Source organism: Elephantulus edwardii, unplaced genomic scaffold, assembly GCF_000299155.1.
Source record: "Elephantulus edwardii isolate Elephantulus edwardi_28Jun2011 unplaced genomic scaffold, EleEdw1.0 scaffold00005, whole genome shotgun sequence".
Taxonomy (NCBI): domain Eukaryota; kingdom Metazoa; phylum Chordata; class Mammalia; order Macroscelidea; family Macroscelididae; genus Elephantulus; species Elephantulus edwardii.
In genome coordinates this window covers 8,137,306-8,141,939 of record NW_006399755.1, presented here as the reverse complement: position 1 = coordinate 8,141,939, position 4,634 = coordinate 8,137,306, and the positions used below count along the sequence as shown (strand labels likewise).

The 4,634-nt window shown below is 46.0% G+C and overlaps 1 pseudogene; it reads right to left on the bottom strand.

The window, feature by feature from the left end:
* Nucleotides 1-1,103: 1,103 nt before the first annotated feature.
* On the bottom strand, nucleotides 1,104-3,152 carry LOC102862184 (annotated as a pseudogene).
* Nucleotides 3,153-4,634: the final 1,482 nt, after the last annotated feature.

Genomic DNA, 4,634 nt, shown 5'->3' with positions numbered 1-4,634 from the left:
TGCCTACACAAACCTGTTTATCTTGTTTGTCTGCCTGGGGATTTACTCTAAATTAATGCTCATTATTACAGATAATGTAATATTGTGTATGTAATTGTATTTACCTGTGTTGTAAATCTTGTGTACCTCTCCATGTCTAGCTTTCCTTAGTATTATTGTATGGACGACCCCTTTGTTTAATATTGCCTTTCCTTTCACCGCAGCTTTGTACAGATCTTTTCTCTAATTCCACTGCTTTTCATAGAGCTTTCAAGGGCCATTATTTCAGAAGTGGATGGCGAGTCCTGCTTCTTAGACTTAGTCTGGAAACTAAATATACACAGGGCCACAGTACCAGGAAGAATTGTTTGACGCTGAAACATTTCAGGAAGTAGAAAATGATCAAGAGCCAATGGAACGAAAAAAAGGAACAAATCCAGACTTCTCTGAAAGCCTCAGAAATTGGTGTAATTGATGGAATATATACTTGTCAATTATTTTCCTTTTCATTATTTCCAGGGATAGAGATAATATTGACACCCATTTAGCCATGATACTATAGGGTAAAATTATAAAAATTATTTGGACAAGGTGTTTTATCTCTTCTAACATTACAAGGAGGAAGGAGAGTCAAGGCAAGACTGATGCATTAAGAGGCGGAATTCAAACAAAACTCTCTAATAATCCTGATAATAACCATCCCTTTCATGGCACTATTTCTAATGCTGGGTTGTTGTTTTTTTTTCATTTTGTTTTTTCCCCCAAAGTTAGTTCCCTTTATTAAATGTTTTGCACAGACCAGAGAAACAAAGTCAAGTTAGGCCCCATTAGGAGATATAGGCCTGACCTTGCATATCCCCTGCTGCAGCAATTTCAGAACAGACCAAGAAGCTGCAGGACAAACAGCTGGGTCCTGCACTGCCCTTCCTCCGCAAACTCTCCCCAAATGATGAGAAGCCATCTTGTGAAGCTTCCGAGGAAGATGCCTCCTGGGCTGAAGTGCACACCACACCACCAGGAGAACCTGGACAGATGGCCTTTCCCATGATGGGAAGAAGCTGGTACCAAAACAAGGATGGGGCAATGGGGGAGTCACTGGGCAAGCAGGGAGAATCTCCTCTTCTCTACTCATCTGATCCTGATGCACAGTGCTCCAAGCTGGGGAGAGTACTGGCTCACTCTTCCTCTTCTTTTAGCCCTTGTTTTCTCCTGATGAGCTCTCATCACTGGACAACATCTTTGCTCTTGAAGCTCTCACGTAGCTGTCTCCATGAGGACTTGGATGATGAACTGCTAGAAGGTGTTGATTTCTTTTCCACTTTTACCTTTTCTTTCTTCTTCTTTTTTGACTTATCCCTCTTCAAAGACTCCCCCGGCCCCCTTCGTAGTCCTTCATGGCTTTCTCGTACTCCCTCCTGGTGACCTCAACCTTGCAGTCTCACTCCTCTTTTTTCTCGTTGGACATTCCCTTCCAGATCTGGCACGCCTTCTTGGAGAGATCGGTGATGCTGATGCCAGGATGATCTGATCTGATCTCCCAGCTGGCACTGAGCCACAACATGTCTGCAGACATGGGCCTCTTGGGGACATTGGGCTCTTTGCCCACAGGTTTCTTAGGGCTCTTGCACTCTTGGCCATCTTGGCCTTCTTGAGCTGTTTTTACTTCTTCTCATCCCGGCCACTGTCACCCTCATTACTGGAGAAGCTGGCAGAGGCATTGCTGTCAAACTCCTCAGCCTCATCTTCCACCTCTTCATTTGGGTTGAATGACTCACGGGTTTCTCTCTGGAATCATCCCTTCTGTTGTTGGCATTCTCTTCTTGGATTTGCCTTCTTCCTTCATCTGCTCCAGGTAGACCTTGTGCTGGTCTTCACCTGGCGTTTTCATCATAGCTTGGGTTCATGCCCTCTTTTAAGCCTCGGTTTTTGATGTTGAGCTTCTTTGCTTGGACAAAATCAAACAGCTTCCTGTATTCCTCCCTCTCAATTGCTGCTGAAGGTAAACTGAGTGCCCTGCTTGGTCTGAATCTCAAAGTCAAGGGAGAGTGTGGTGGTGGTGTCATGGGCAAAGTTGACGAAGGAGATCTCGTCGAAGGGGATGTCCACATAGATGAAGCCCTGCTGCAGAGGATCCGACAGCCTCGAGCTGGCCTTGTAGGAACAGGTGATGCACTGGGCCCCCAAGTGCCCTTGGAATTTGTCTGGAACTGTGATCTTGTGGTTCACCAGGGCTTTCATGACTTGGCTGGCCATCTTGTAGAGGGATCCAGATATATTTTTTGTGAGCTGCCCCTCAGAGCACTTCTACACTTCTTCCTCATTCATGTTGAGAGTCCAGGAGAGCTCCTCATCCTTGGAGAAAAGCAGGATCAGGAAGCGGTAGCACATTTGGCCCTGCTTGTGGGAGGATCCAGGCTGATCACAAAGAACATCTGGTGCTGGTCGTTGTGGGGCTGCAGAAAGAGACGGAATACTGTCATATAGGGAATCTTCTGGTCAAAGGTCTTTCCATGCAGATGAAGGAAGGTGGTCGTAGGAGCCACAGGGAGTGAGTCACTGAAGCTCCCAGAAGACGCAGATGGCCTCTCCAGTGGCCTAGATCACGTTGGCCTTGGACAGCATGTTCTACGTGAAGGTCTCGACAGGGTCCACAGGGTCCTCCTGAGTGGGAGGCATGTAGAAGTGCACCTCCATGAGGGAGACCTCTTTGTCATCGTCCTGGTGGAACTCTGGTGTCACCTCCTTCCTGCCTGTGGTGCACTGGGACACACCGCTGAGGGGTATCTCGAAGACTGGCTGGTTGCCAATATCAGAGGAAAGCAGCTGCCCACCGAACTTCACCATTCCCCAGTTCCAGCCCTTCACACAGAGTTCCTTCTCCATTAGCTCGAGGCAATAGTGAGTTTTGAAGAAATTGAAGAGTTTTTCAAACTCCGACTCTAGGAAGCCATGGTACTTGTAGACATGGCCATTCTTAGCGAGCAGTTTAAGTCCATGACCCAGAGCAACACGGCACCAGATGCCTTTGGTCAGCTCCAGGCCTGGATGTTGTCCACTTTGCCCGTCTTGCTGTTCTTGAAAATGATGCACTAGAGGCTTAACCTCAGTCAGCCATCATGCATGGAACCTTTCACCTCTTGATAGACATTGTTGAACTCCAGTGTCTCTGCCATGCCATCCTGGCCCCTGGTGGCCTGGGCCCCGAAGCTCTGGCGTACTCAAGGGGGACCAGAAAACAAAGGGCTGGGTCCTAACTCCTCTGCAGTGGTGCAGATGCTCTGGAGCCTCATGCTGCAGCCTCACAAGGTCCCTGGTTGGGCGGTGGGCACTCAGGGGGATGCAGGCGGTTGGAGGTTAGGGGTTGGGGGAAACGCAGGGGAAGATTTTTTAATTATTATTATTGCTAGATTTTATAATCCATTGCAATGGTCACACCGAACTCATAGACCATACTCAGCAACTTTGGGATTTAGTACGGAGGTAATAGGAATTGATAGAAAGCCAATTGACATATTTCAACAAACAGATGTAGCCCTGGACGTGCTCATCAGATTGTGCTAAGTTATCAAGAGGACAACTACCTGGCCAGCTGACTGGAAGACATCCATATTTATACCCATTCAAAGAAAGGTGATCTAACAGAGTGTGGGAAATTATTAAACAATACATTAATATCACACTCAAATAAAATCCTGCTGAAGATTTTCCAAAAATGACTGGAACTACCATGGACAGAGTTGCCAAAAGTGCAAGCAGGGATTAGAAGAGGCCATGGCACTAGGGACATCAATGACAATGTCAGGTGGATCTTAACTGAAAACAGAGAGGAGTACCAGGTGGATCTTAGCTGAAAACAGAGAGGAGTACCAGGGAAATGTCTATCTGTGTGTCATTGACTATGCAAAGGTATTTAACTGAGTAGATCACAACAAATTGTGGCAAATATTCAGAATAATGGGAATCCCTTTATTATACTGAACATGTGATTGTGCTCATGGGAAACCTATACTTGGACAGGAAGCAGTCTTCAGTAAAGAGCAAGGAAACACTGCATGGTTCAAAATCTAGAAACGAGCGCATCAGGGATGCATCCTGTCTTCATACCTTTTAAGTTAATATGCAGAATAGATCATTCAGAAGGCTGAACTTTATGAGGGGGAATGAAGCATCAGGATTGGAGACTCATCAACAACATGATTTATACAGATGACACAACCTTGCTGAAACTGAGGAGGACCTGAAGCTGCAGAAGGTGAAAGACTTAAATATAGAAAGAAATTCAACATCAAGAAAACAAAGATTCTCACCACTGGGCCAATTAGAAGCACCATGGTAGATGGAGAAGAGATTGAGATTGTTGAGAGTTTCCGCTTGCTCGGGTCCACAATCAACACTCTTGGCACCAGCAGTCAGGAAATCAAAAGACAAATTTCATTGAGGAAATCTGTGATCAAGGACCGCTCTAGAGTACTAAAGAGCAATGATGTCCGTCTAAAGGCTAAGGTGTGTCTGATCCAGGCCATGCTCTTTGCAATTACTTGCTGTGCATCAGAGAGCTGGACAATGACTAAGGATGACAGATAGGAGAAGAATCAATGACTTTGAGTTGTGGTGCTGGAGAAGAGCATTGAACATACTATGGACTGCCAAAAGAA